The sequence below is a fragment of the Mustelus asterias genome, chromosome 1, assembly GCF_964213995.1.
Source record: "Mustelus asterias chromosome 1, sMusAst1.hap1.1, whole genome shotgun sequence".
Classification (NCBI taxonomy): domain Eukaryota; kingdom Metazoa; phylum Chordata; class Chondrichthyes; order Carcharhiniformes; family Triakidae; genus Mustelus; species Mustelus asterias.
The window spans coordinates 101660353-101674861 of NC_135801.1; the positions used below are offsets into that span (position 1 = coordinate 101660353).

The following is a 14509-nucleotide window of genomic DNA, read 5'->3' on the forward strand; positions in this document are numbered from 1 at the left end:
ATGAGAATTCAAAAAGTTCATTTGTGTATGGAGGTGGAATTAATACTTCATAGAACATAGAACATAGAACATAGAACATTACAGCGCAGAACAGGCCCTTCGGCCCACGATGTTGCACCGACCAGTTAAAAAAAAACTGTGACCCTCCAACCTAAACCAATTTCTTTTCGTCCATGAACCTATCTACGGATCTCTTAAACGCCCCCAAACTAGGCGCATTTACTACTGATGCTGGCAGGGCATTCCAATCCCTCACCACCCTCTGGGTAAAGAACCTACCCCTGACATCGGTTCTATAACTACCCCCCCTCAATTTAAAGCCATGCCCCCTCGTGCTGGATTTCTCCATCAGAGGAAAAAGGCTATCACTATCCACCCTATCTAAACCTCTAATCATCTTATATGTTTCAATAAGATCCCCTCTTAGCCGCCGCCTTTCCAGCGAAAACAATCCCAAATCCCTCAGCCTCTCCTCATAGGATCTCCCCTCCATACCAGGCAACATCCTGGTAAACCTCCTCTGCACCCTCTCCAAAGCCTCCACATCCTTCCTGTAATGTGGGGACCAGAACTGCACACAGTACTCCAAGTGCGGCCGCACCAGAGTTGTGTACAGTTGCAACATAACGCTACGACTCCTAAATTCAATCCCCCTACCAATAAACGCCAAGACACCATATGCCTTCTTAACAACCTTATCTACTTGATTCCCAACTTTCAGGGATCTATGCACACATACACCTAGATCCCTCTGCTCCTCCACACTATTCAAAGTCCTCCCGTTAGCCCTATACTCAACACATCTGTTATTCCTACCAAAGTGAATTACCTCACACTTCTCCGCATTAAACTCCATCCGCCACCTCTCGGCCCAACTTTGCAACCTGTCTAAGTCTTCCTGCAAACTACGACACCCTTCCTCACTGTCTACCACACCACCGACTTTGGTGTCATCAGCAAATTTGCTAATCCACCCAACTATACCCTCATCCAGATCATTAATAAATATTACAAACAGCAGTGGCCCCAAAACAGATCCTTGAGGTACACCACTTGTAACCGCACTCCATGATGAATATTTACTATCAACCACCACCCTCTGTTTCCTATCCGCTAGCCAATTCCTGATCCAATTTCCTAGATCACCCCCAATCCCATACATCTGCATTTTCTGCAGAAGCCTACCATGGTGAACCTTATCAAACGCCTTACTAAAATCCATATATACCACGTCCACTGCCTTGCCCCCATCCACCTCCTTGGTCACTTTCTCAAAAAACTCAATAAGGTTAGTAAGGCACGACCTACCTGCCACAAAACCATGCTGACTATCACCTATCAATTCATTACTCTCCAAATAACTATAAATCCTATCCCTTATAATTTTTTCCAACATCTTGCCGACAACAGAAGTGAGACTCACCGGTCTATAATTCCCGGGGAAGTCTCTGTTCCCCTTCTTAAACAATGGGACAACATTCGCTAACCTCCAATCTTCTGGTACTATACCAGAGGCCAACGATATCTTTATTCACAGCAAAGGGATCTATGCAGATTAGTTACAGAGGAGGAGTCTGAAATATTGGATGGTATAAGTGTACAGAGGGAGGAAATGTTAAAGGGTTCAACAACTTTGCAAGTAGATAAATTACCAGGCCCTGATGAAATGTATCCCAGACTCCTTTAAGAAGCAAGGGATGAAATTGCCGAGCCTCTGACCATCATTTTCCAATTCTCCCTATCTCTTGGTCTGGTACTGGAAGATTGAAGGATAGATAACTCTGTCCTTTTGTTTAACAGTTGGATTTAAGAATAGCCAGCAGCAAAGCTTTAGTGCTGCTGTGGTGGGGTATGAAAATACTGCCAATAATGGGTGTTCCGATGTCTGTGGAAGGGTTGGGAAGAGGTCTCCTGATTCAGAAGGAGATCTAGGCATCCCATGCAATGGCGCCTGAGTGCTCTAAAGCCAGCTTCACTGGCTTGCTTAGGTTCTGCACCCCTCCCAACCCCTCCCCCTACCAGCGCAAAACTCCCAGCTGCCAAAACATGTGCCGGAAAATAGCAGTGCTGGGATCACCAAATAGTTTAAGTTTATTTATTAGTATCAAAGTAGGCTCATATTAACGTCGCAATGAAGTTACTGTGAAAATCCCCTCGTCACCACACTCTGGCACCTGTTTGGGTACACTGAGGGAGAATTTAGCATGGCCAATTTAGCATAGCCTAACCAGCATGTCTTTCAGACTGTGGGAGGAAACCGGAGCACCCGGAGGAAACCCACACAGACACAGAGAGAACGCAAAGACTCCGCACAGACAATGACTCTTAGAGCACCATAGAGGATGACGGGCAGGCATGCACGCATGCACGCAGCCAGGCAAGCATGCACACAGGCAGGCACGTACGCACGCAGCCAGGCAAGCATGCACACAGGCAGGCACGTACGCACACAGGCAGGCAGGCATGCACGCATGCATTCCAGTGAGTTACCAATACAGGCAGCTCTCATCAGCTATGCTGATGAGGACCAATGACCAATTTCCACTAATCTTTGGACCTTTTGGTTCAGGTTTTAAAACAATGGTCCTTAAAATCTGTAGTATCTTAATTACACATTTGTGACAGGACAGTACAAATCGACATTTAGAAAGGCACAAATTGCTCAAGGACTGTCAGTATGGATTTATTAAAGAAAGGTCATGTTTGTCTAACTTGATTGATTTTTTACAGATGTAACGAGGAGAGTCAATGAGGGTGTTGTGTTGATGTATATATGTAACACAATTCATTTGATGGCTTCTTCTGTCACCAGGCCCAGTACCAGACTATTGGCCCAAGTATAACTCCATTGTTGCTGTCCTGTGATGGCATGGCATTAATGTTGGGTTGATCAAAGTTAAATCAGTTTGCTATCTGAACTATCCTAGGATTGGTTGATTCTTATTTGATAATGTAAAGAGCAGTGCGAGAAGGACCAATTATTTTATGGTGAATTGTTTCATTTGAGTCATTATTTGCAGAAGTCCGGAGAAGGCCTTTAAGCGATGCAGCGAGAGCTTTGTTTGGCAAATTAACCCAAATTCCAAGGTCACTGATGATAAATGCCAATCAGTTATCTGAGGGCAGTTGGCCTGAGAAAAGGTCACCTTGTAACGAAGAATGAAACCGGCCCAAGGCAATGCCGTAGAAGAGGGCATCTAACCAACTATACCGAGTTTGTCAGAGATCTGATCTGTGAGGTTTGTGGTCTTGTGCCTTATGAAATGCGCGAAATGGAATTGTTAAAAGTTTCTAATGACAAGTGTACACTCAAATTCACCAAATAGAGAGCTGCCACTCACACCCATGCAAAGAGGAAGAGAGAAGAACTCAGCAGTGTGAAGGCGGCATGATGACACAGTGGTTAGCACTGCTGCCTCACAGCGCCAGGGACCTGGGTTCAATTCCAGCCTCGGGTCACTGTCTGTGTGGAGTTTACACGTTCTCCCTGTGTCTGCATGGGTTTCCTCTGGGTGCTCTGGTGTTCCTCCCGCAGTCCAAACATGTGCGGGTTAGATTAATTGGCATGATAAATTAACTCTAGCGTCAGAGGGACTAGCAGGAAAAATTTGAGGGGTTACAGGAATGGGGCCTGGGTGGGATTGTGGTTGGTGCAGACTCGATGGGCTGAATGGCCTTCTTCTGCATTGTAGAGATTCTATGATTCTATGCTGGCAGCAATGAGAAACATGATGTGGAGATGCCGGCGTTGGACTGGGGTAAACACAGTAAGAAGTCTCACAACACCAGGTTAAAGTCCAACAGGTTTATTTGGTAGCACAAGCCACTAGCTTTCGGAGCGCTGCCCCTTCATCAGGTGAGTGGGAGTTCTGTTCACAAACCGGGCATATAAAGACACAAACTCAATTTACAAAATTATTGTTATTATTTATAAAATAATAATTATTTTGTAAATTGAGATTGTGTCTTTATCCAGCAACAATTCCAAACATTGCAGTAAGTGAAGTCGCCACAGTCCCCTTGAGAGGGAGAGCTGGTGATGATTTAACCTGAGGGTCAACACACCTCAGGTGAGGGGCAAGGTTGAGAAGGCAGAGCCTTCATGAATAATCTCAGCCAGTACAGGAGTTGAACCTGTGCTGTTGGCGTCACTCTGTATCACGAACCAGCTGTCCAGCTTACCAAACTTAGAGAAACTCCAAGTTCCCCTCAAAATCAAATGGCACCTTGATTTTGATATATACTTCAGTTTATTCAAGACCAAAATCAGTGGGGGAGTGACAGCATTCTGATACAGGCTTCATCATACAGTCTGTGGTCAGCATTTCATGGAGGGCATGATCACTGCAAGGATTTCAACTGTCCATGGAGAAGACATGCTAGGCAAAATTTTCGGTTTTGTTCGGCCGAGACCGGAAATTCCCGCCTGAGGTCAACGGAGATTTCCATTGTCGGACCCACACGCATGTTGATTCCATGGCGGGCAAGGTGGTAGAGTTCCGGCTGCTATCTATGTCTCAGGAGGATTTGGGCATAAAAATCCAGTGTTTTCAATGGCAGACTCATCCTGAGAACAAATGAATTTTAAAAAATCCTTATCTGGTTTTTGTACCAGAGATAACTTGTTGATTCTTTAGGTTTAATAAAAATCACCATACTTTTTCTTGCAAAGCAAACCAAAAATAAGTACTATTAATAACTTTATGACATTCAATTACTGTTCTCAAGTGATGTCAAAGCCACTCCCTTTCAAAGGTACCAATTGACCTTAAATCAACCACCATCTCTTGGAATCTGTTTCACATTTCCACTGCCCTATCTGTAAAAAAATACATAGATTCTAATTACTCGCCTTACTTGAGGCTTATTGATTTGATTGCTACATTGTTTTGCCCAATGCTCAGTGCCCACGTCAAACTAGTTCAATTCAGCATTATCTATATTCCTTTTTCTTATTCTGCAGTTGAACCTATCTTCATAGCTTAGTTCTTGTTATGGACAGGGAGAGACATGTGGGATGATTTCCTTCTGTTTCCCGCCTCTGAAAAGGGGTATTTTAATCCCTTGAGTGCTGTGACTTTCTAGAACAGATTTTCTTGTAAGTTTGAACAAAAGGCAACGATAAACTTTTATTTGCACATGTGGAATGTAATTGCAGCAAACACCCACTCCTCATTCACAAAAGATAGGCACACAGGCAAGAACGGATGATTACAAAAAGATAGCATGCACTGATATCTTGGAAAAGATTTTGAAAATCACCATTGTGTTGATTCTTCAAGATGATAGTTGGAAACATTGCAGGCTTGAGAATTCTCCCTTTGTTCTCTGAAAACAATGGAGATTGATAGTATTTAGTAATGAACTCTCAATAGCATATTGCTCACAATGGTAGACTCCTAGGTTTGCTCCAATTGAAGGTGTAGATGAAATTTTGTGGTGAGGATATGTCTTACAGTTTAAAGTAATTAGCTCCACATAACTAATTTCCTGGGTGGAGTCCTTCCTTTTACAGGGTGTGAAGACTTCCCTCTGATCTTTATATCCCGTGTGGTGATATAAACAGGGCCTAGTTTTAAGGCTGATAAAATTGGATATCCTAAATTAAAGAATTGGGCATATTAAAATCAAACACAGTCAAACCTCGGGCAGGCCAATTATACAAATACACAAACGTGTCTGGGCCTGACCCATCAACCACCCATCAAAGGTCGTTGCACTCAACTGATACTTAGCAGGAGATCATTGCACCTCATTGAAATGCACTGGCCTATTGTTAGAAGCCCAGATCGGGCCAGACTTTCCGTCACCGAAAGTTCCTGTCATTACATGTAAGCAACAACATGGCGATGGACACCTGGGGGCGGACCCTGGTGTCCTGTCAGGCAGACATCAACAAACCCACTGGGTATTGGAACCCCCTCCTGGGACCTCATTGGCCGGAAGCCAGAGAGGTTTCTGGAAAGGCAAGCAGGCAGGGGGATAAAGGAACATATTTTCAGACACACAGGAGCGAAGACTCGACAGGGGAGATGACCTTGACCATCCGGAAGACTGACCAGAGAAGGAAGGAAGGAAGAAGCTGCCATCGAGACTCACCTTCGTGACGACGGACCAGAGGGACTCAGAGAATCGAGCCTGCAGTTTAACCAAACCATCTTTGCGGGTAGTATACTTGAATCTGGGGTATCCTCTTGTTTTAAGTGGGTAATTTAAGGGTTAATGGTGTTATTATTAATAAGGGCACCAGGGTAAAACCTTGGAATAAGTAAACTGGTCGAAAGTATCTGAGAATTAACAGGTACAACATTGGCGACCCAGATGGGACTTCGATAAGAAGTGATACGTTGCTCCGAAGTCAAACCTTCAACCCGGTATTCTCCAACACTCCGTCTGAGCCTGAATTAAGAGGGCAGCTGCCCCACGTGACGGCCAGTCTTAAGTGAGTGAAGGACTAATACAGATTCGACCAGTAAATTGGGCCATAAACCCGGTGTCTGTAACACAAGGTGGACAAACTGTGTAGTTAGAACTAGAACAGTCTATGGAATTTGGGTAAAATCTACGGGACGGAATTTAGTGAAAACCGGACCGCTGTCCCGATCCCTTACCTATACTCAAGTGACGAATCCTAAAAGGAAATAATTATGGCCAGTCATGCTGAATGGGAGGAAGTTCTCCGTTTATATTTGAACCATAAGTGGCCCAAATGGGTACAGTGGGGTGATGCCCCGAAACGGGATCTGGGATCCGAGGGAGAGAATTGTTGGAATCATGCCCATAAGGAAATGGGTAAAAGGGCTCCCAAGCTTAGGAAGGCGATTGCGATTGCTAATTGTCGAGAACAGCTCCTTGGTAGAGAAGCGGAGATTATCCGGGTTAAACGGGACAGAGAGGCCCAGATAACCCAACTAAAGCAGGACTTAATGAGTGCTACCATGCGCATACAACAATTGGAAGCGGAGGTAGACACACGAGAGGAAAGGAACCAAATCAATATGATACACATGAGCCAATTCCAGGTTCAATGTGATAAAGCCTACCTAAAGGCACAGCATGCTGTCAGTGAGAGAGAGGCTGCACTGCAACAGGTAGAGGAAGTTAAACGTAAATGCAGCGACCTGCAGGCTGCAGTAAAAGTTTTGCACCAAGCAGGAAAAGCAAATACAGCCCGTGCAACGGACCACTCCAAATGCCTGCGTGAGATTGAAGATTTAAAAGCACAACTAGCCATAAAAAGGGGTGTAATGTGTGCAAACACGACCGAAACAGGGGATAGTGACCCAGGGGTAGAGTGGGGGGATTTAGAAGAGGATGCCTGCCATTATGCAACAGCTAGTGTCACTGCCGACTGGGGACACCCACTTCCCTTCCCGGTAGTGGAACCAACGGCACCACCTAATCCAGCCCCCATCTCGGAAAACTCAGTCTCAGCTCCTAGCCCTATTACCATCCCAATAAGCCCAGTCACTAATCCGGTTCCTGTACCGATGAATCCGGTCACCACCCAACGACAGGACGGACAGAACCACAATGTGACTTATGTAACTCCATACACCATGACACAGCTCACTGACATCGCTAAAGCGATTGGAATATTTGAACCCTCCGGGGATCCACATGCTCCCTTTGACCAGGTCACCCAATATCGTGTTTTAAACGGCCTAGACGAGGCAGAAGAGGTTAAACTTATTCTGTTATGTTTAAGTCCTGCCATCCGTTCCGCCCTACCCGAACCCCAGAACGTGGCCGGGGGAACCCTACCAGAAATGAAGGCTTAGGCTACAATAGGGATGACCCGGTACAAGGCTTAAACAACTGCCAACAAAAGAGAGGGGAGCACCCGACAGCCTATGCTGGCCGACTATGGAACCAATTTGTTGCGGTTTTTGGCCAATTAAATTGAGTCCAATTAAATGCACACCACCGGTCCACATGGATCCAGACTCTGATAGCACACGCCACCGAGGAGAGTCGGAAAGCCTGTGAGAATTTTGACCCTGATGATAATACACATACAGAAGCCTGGGCCATCCGCAAAATGACTTGCGTGTGGGAACGGGAAGTCAGACAAACAGACACCCCCAAGTCCACAAAACACGGATTGATGAACCAGATCCACACAGACCTGGCCCCGGTTTGGCGAAACGAAGGGGGAGGTGGAAACAGGGGACTGGGAAACTCACCCCCATATACCAGTGCCAATCGATACAGGATACCGCAGCCCCGCGCAGAACCCTGATATATTCCCAACCCCAGGTACAGGGAACAAGATAAAACCAACCCCAGATATGCACCCCCACAGGAACAGTGTTATAACTGTGGGCAACCCAACCATTTTCCCCATGACTGTAGGGCACCACCAAATTTCAGGGGACCAGAAAACCCTGCACACCCATACACTATTGCTGATCGCTGACACAGGGAACCACAAGGCCGCACAGGACATAGGCCCAACCCCCGACACCGAGAACGATATAGAGCTGAGCCCAGAGGCCCACACCCACAAGCACAGTGTTATACCTGCGGGCAACCCAGCCATTTTGCCCGGAACTGTAGGGCACCAGCCAACTACCCCACACGACCATCTCAGCGGTTCCCCGACGATAGACGCCGACCCATGCCCCTTGAAGGACCGGCCCGACAAGCAGCTATAACCCCCACCCTGTATCCCCAGGACCAACACGCGCACCCTCGGTTCCTGCCCCAATTTACAGGGCTTCAGGAATAAAACCCCAGCCCAGGGGACCCCGACGAAAAGGATGGGGAACCCACAAACCTTACCCCCTATGGCGCCCCTGGTACCAGGACTCCCAGAACCGTTTGACCCGGCGCTCACTACCAGAGGTGGTAATGCAGTGGGTACCTGGCAGCCAAAGCCCACCCATATAGATTCCCTCCACTGAGAAAGAATCAGGACATCACAGTCCAGATTGTAAATAGCTTTATCCGTCCTCTCCACGCATCACCCAATTGAAAAGAGCTTCTTATCTGCCCACATTATACTGCGTCCTAATCTTCCGACACACCACAGTTTGGTTGTGGGATGAAGAATCTAATGTTATACTGTGCCATAGTCCTCCAACAACAAGGACAGCTGCCATATGCCCAACATTTTATTTTCACACTCTGCAAACTCCTTACCCCACTCAATCCCATTAAACACTGATTGCCGACCAACCCTTCGTATGACACTATTGGGCCTTTATTATTCATTTACTTATTTCTTTGTTTTTTTTTAAGAAAAGAGGGGAGTCATATGACATTCTTGTAAAGAAAAGGAAAAGAGAATCAGGTATTAATAAGAATTAACAGGTGCTACCTTGATCTCCCCCAGAATGAACTACATACTTCCCTGTTATCTGGGACTCCTCGTCTCAGACCGAACCACAGACACCACATCAACCAAAGACCAGAAGATCAGCCTACGATGGAAGACCCCGGATATATGTGGTTCTGGAATTTCTGCAAAACTTGGACTCGGCAAGGGCCATCCGAAATCGGGAGAGGCTCTACAATCAAGAGCCTTGATACTCTCCCATCTATATTGAATATGTATAGTCACTTGTCATTTTGTACTGTTCATTGCTTTGTTTTGTATTTACCCGATTGATGTGTTGTTTCTTATTGTTTTTTTCAATTATTTTACTTCATTTAAATTTGTTGGTACTATTGTGGGTTAGGGATGATACTGTCAACCCCAGATTCGGGGTACTTGCTTATTGAGATGGTTTGGTAAGAATTGTGTGATCTGGTTCGCTGACGCTCATTGGATCAAGAGGAGGGAATGTGGTGATATAAACAGGGTCTAGTTATAAGTCTGATGAAATTGGATATCCTAAATTAAAGAATTGGGCATATTGAAATCAAACACAGTCAAACCTCAGGCAGGCCAATTATACAAATACACAAACGTGTCTGGGCCTGACCCATCAACCACCCATCAAAGGTCGTTACACCCTACTGTTACTTAGCAGGAGATCATTGCACCTCATTGAAATGCACCAGCCTATTGTTAGAAGCCCAGATCGGGCCAGACTTTCCGTCACCAAAAGTTCCTGTAGTTACATGTAAGCAACAGCATGGAGATGGACACCTGGGGGCGGACCCTGGTGTCCTGTCAGGCAGACATCAACAAACCCACTGGGTATTGGAACCCCCTCCTGGGACCTCATTGGCCGGAAGCCAGAGAAGTTTCTGGAAAGGCAAACAGGCTGGGGGATAAAGGGACACACTTCCAGACACACAGGAGCGAAGACTCATGAAGGAGACGACCTTGACCATTTGGAAGGTTGACCAGAGAAGGAAGGAAGGAAGAAGCTGCCATCGAGACTCACCTTCGTGACGACGGACAAGAGGGACTCAGAGAATCGGGCCTGCAGTTTAACCAAACCATCTTTGCGGGTAGTATACTTGAATCTGGGGTATCCTCTTTTTTTATGTGGGTAATTTAAGGGTTAACGGTGTTATTATTAATAAACTTGTTGAACCTTTACTTGTGTTTGTCCTTTGTCCATCTTGCAAATAAGGGCACCAGGGTAAAACCTTGGAGTAAGTAAACTGGTCGAAAGTATCTGAGAATTAACAGGTACAACACCCCCCGATTGACTCACTGGCCATCCTTGTGAATTAATAAACTATTTCCTATCATGGGCAGCAGGAACCATGGCTGGTTGGGTACAAAATTTGGCATGATAGTAAAGGTTAGTATGCCACCAGAGTAAGTTGAAATTTTCTCCTCAAAACTTTAATGGCAGTCTAATAGCGAGTCAACTTTCCCACAGATTCATGTTGGGAACCGTATTTGCATGCATTTCCATATCATGAATATTCATTAAACCCCAGTTCGCCAGAATCACATCTTGCCTCCAAATCTAATTGCCCCGCGAGCGGATAATTAAACAGGCCTGATTCATACAAATGTGGCTTGTATCTGGTAGCCTTCACTTCATCTATGACTTTAAGGTTTGGACTTGCAGCATTAATTTACCTTTAACTGTGTTGCTACCATATCTCTTTTTTATATATTTAAAGAAGGGTCTTACTTTCAACTTTCTTTTGGTTTTAAATCTCTTTGATTTGATATATTATTGTCACATTATTGGTATGCAATGAAAAGTATTGTTATTGCGCGCTATACAAAGCTTACCATTCGTAGAGTACACAGGGGAGAAGGAAAGGAGAGGGTACAGAATATAGTGTTACAGTCATAGTTAGGGTGTAGAGAAAGATCAACTTAATATAAGGTAGGTCCATTCAAAGGTCTGATGGCAGCAGGGAAGAGGCTGTTCTTGAGTCGTTTGGTGCATGATCTTGGACCTTTGTATCTTTTTTCCTCCCTTTCCTTGCATGGGATCTTAACGGGTATCAAAACCAATGATTTTTCTGAGGCCCAAACTGACAAGTTAAATCCGGATGACTAAATTGCGTCCATAGCTTGTCGATTTTATCCAGTAATACCCGGATGCCAATTGCCAATGGGTCTTGGGTCGATGTTTCTGGACATCTGTTCTAATTGATGCTACAAGGTATTTTTAGCCTACATTTTTAATAGGAAACACAGATTTTCCTTCATTTTTGTTAGTGTTGATTGAATGATGCATGTTGGCGAGTGCACTATGGGAACTCCTTGGGAGAGATTCTCTGACCTCCCATCAGCGTTTTTCTCAGCGGTGGGAAGTCACACGCCGTTCACTGGTGGCAGGATCCCCTGGTCCTCTCATTGTCAATGGGAATTCCCATTGAAGTTACCCCATGCCGCTGGGAAACACGGGGCAGGGGGTGTGCTGCTGGTGGAAACAGAGAATCCCACCAGCGAGAACAGCCAGAGCAGTCCAGCCCTTATTGTTCATCACAAAGCACAATAAGATCTTTTACCTCCAATGGGATATACAGCAGCTCAATTGAAGAGATCATCAAAAGGACAATGCCTTCAACAATGCAGCACTTCCTTAACATTGCTTTATTACTTACTGTTCGAGACGCTGGAGTGGGACATGAACCTACAATTTTCATGTCTGGATGCAAACTTGTTACCAAAGGAGCCAAGCTGGAAATTAAGCATTATCTTTAAATTCCACAATGAAAGTACTGATTAATGGAAGACACGGCCTTTTATTTCTTTCTTTGATGAACTGTGGTGTCAAAAACTGTTTTCCTGTTTAGTTCGCCTCAGTAAGGAAAAGAAAAACTGGTTCCTGTCGTATGAACTCTGACTGAGAAAGGTTTACATCCCAATTTAGATGGGTTTATAATTTGAAAATGTCAAGCATTAGGATCTACTCCTTCTTTACTTATGCACCACATGGCAAATCGTTTTCACTTGGCTTAATAGATTTTCTGAATGGATGAGTTTCAAAATGCAATTATGGTATTAATGATCTCTTACTGTCTCTTCTTCTTGACAACCAGGATGTCAATAATTAACACCATGGTCAAATTTATATGTATGCGTTCTGCAAGGGCTTCACTATTGAGGGATGGGGTATAATCATGGCAGGGAAACCCCACAAGCAAATAAAAAAATAGGTTTCTCATCTGGGGCCTCTTGTAGGCCTGATCGCAGTTAGACTGGCAGTAAATTCACAGCCATTATGTTATTGAGATCTAACATGTATAAGCTAAAAAGAACTGCAGTAGATTGAGCAAGTATACACTTGCTGCCTGCAGTAATGATCGTGGAAGTTGGGGGATTTATCTGTCCACCAATTTCCCCTAGGAGTTAAAATCACTACTTCTCCCTCTTTCTCTCTCTCAGACACACACATCCTTTTAAGAAAAAAAATCACTATACAATTTTACCTCACTAATGCTTTTGAATTTTATCGTCTCATTTTTCAAGATTATTTTTAAAAGTGCTACTGAGCAGAAAGTGAAAGGAGCTTAGAAAAATATTTAATCAGTACAGATGAATGAATGCCACTGGCATATCCTGTGAAATTAAGTTTACTGCACATGCATGGACTACACAATCTACTACTCGGAGCCATGATTATCGGACTAGAAATTAAATAATGCTGTGCCCATTTTATTGGCAAAAAATCTCTGCAAATACATTCAATATAGTGGGCGGTGTGTGCATGTGCATTCAAAGCTGGAACTGTGCTGCTCACTATATTGGCACAGCAGTATTTGCTTTTGAAACAGACATTAGGCCTTTCCACAAGCAATTATGATGGTTAACACCTGTTTGAGGTTGCTTTTGTAAAATTGGGCAGCAGTTAATGGCACCAGACTGGCTCCATTCAGGAAAGTGCTAAGTGTAGCCTAGTCAGAGGCCCATAAAGGGACAACTACAGGCCACTTCCAAAAATATTGTCTTTTTTAACTTTGATGCCTCTGATGCCCTATGTCATATAAATGACTTCCAGTTCCCTGTCCCAAATCGCCTCCTCTTTATCATCCTTCTATACCTTCATTCCCCACGAGGTTAGCCCAAGAGCTCTCCGTTTCTTCTTCGAATAGAAGCCTGAACAATCCCCATCCACCACCACTCTCCACTGTCTGGCCAAACTTGTTCTCTCACTCAGCAATTTCTCCCTTAACTTGTCTCACTTCCTCCAAATAAAAGGTGTGGCTATGGGTCCTAGTTATATCTATCTTATTATGGGGTGTGTGGAACATTCCTTGTTCCAGTCCTGCTCCAGCACCTTCTTACAATTCTTTTATCAGTACATCAATGACTATTATGATGCCACTTCATGCTCTCGTCTGGATCTGGAAACAATTATCAATTTTGATTCCAATTTCCACCCCTTTATCACGTTCACATGGTCCAGCTCCGACACTTCCTTTCCCTGAACTCTCTGGATGGAATTTTCCAATTCTGCCCGCCACAGGAATTGTAGCGGGCGGGACATGGACCATGCAAATGTTTGTTGACCTCGGGTGGAATTTTCACATCTTGGGGTGAGCATGGCTGGAAAATCCAGCCCTCTGTCTCCATTTCTGGCAGTAAATTTTCCACTAGTATCCATTACAAGCCCACTGACTCCTGCAACTATCTCGACAATGGCTCTTCACATCCCACATGCTGTAAGGACTCCATCCCATTCTCTCAGTTCCTTCGCCTCCAACGCATTTGATCCAACTGCGCTGCTGATATGTTTTCCTCTTCTTTAATCGTGGTTTCTCACGCAATGTGGTTAACAGGGCTCTCAATCATGTCCAACCCATTTCCCAGGCCACTGCTCTCACCCACTCCACTCCCTCCAAGAACCAGGATATGGTCCACCTTGTCCTCACTTTTCACCCCACCAACCTCTGCATTCAAAAGATCATCCTCCTCCATTTCCACCAACTTCAGCATGATGCCACTACCCAACACATCTTCCCCTCACTCCCCGTCAGCATTCTACAGGGACACCCTGGTCCACTTCTCCATCACACCTAACATCCACAGCATGTTCCCATGCAATCGTACAAGGTACAACACTTGCCCCTTTACCTTCTCCCCGCTCACTCTCTAATTGCCTAAACACTCATTTCAGGTGAAGCAGTGCTTCACATG

The 14509-nt window shown here is 44.9% G+C and overlaps 1 pseudogene; it reads left to right on the plus strand.

Moving 5' to 3' along the window:
- Positions 1 to 3101: 3101 nt before the first annotated feature.
- Positions 3102 to 3392, plus strand: LOC144497404 (large ribosomal subunit protein eL36 pseudogene; annotated as a pseudogene).
- The last annotated feature ends 11117 nt before the right edge of the window (positions 3393 to 14509 follow it).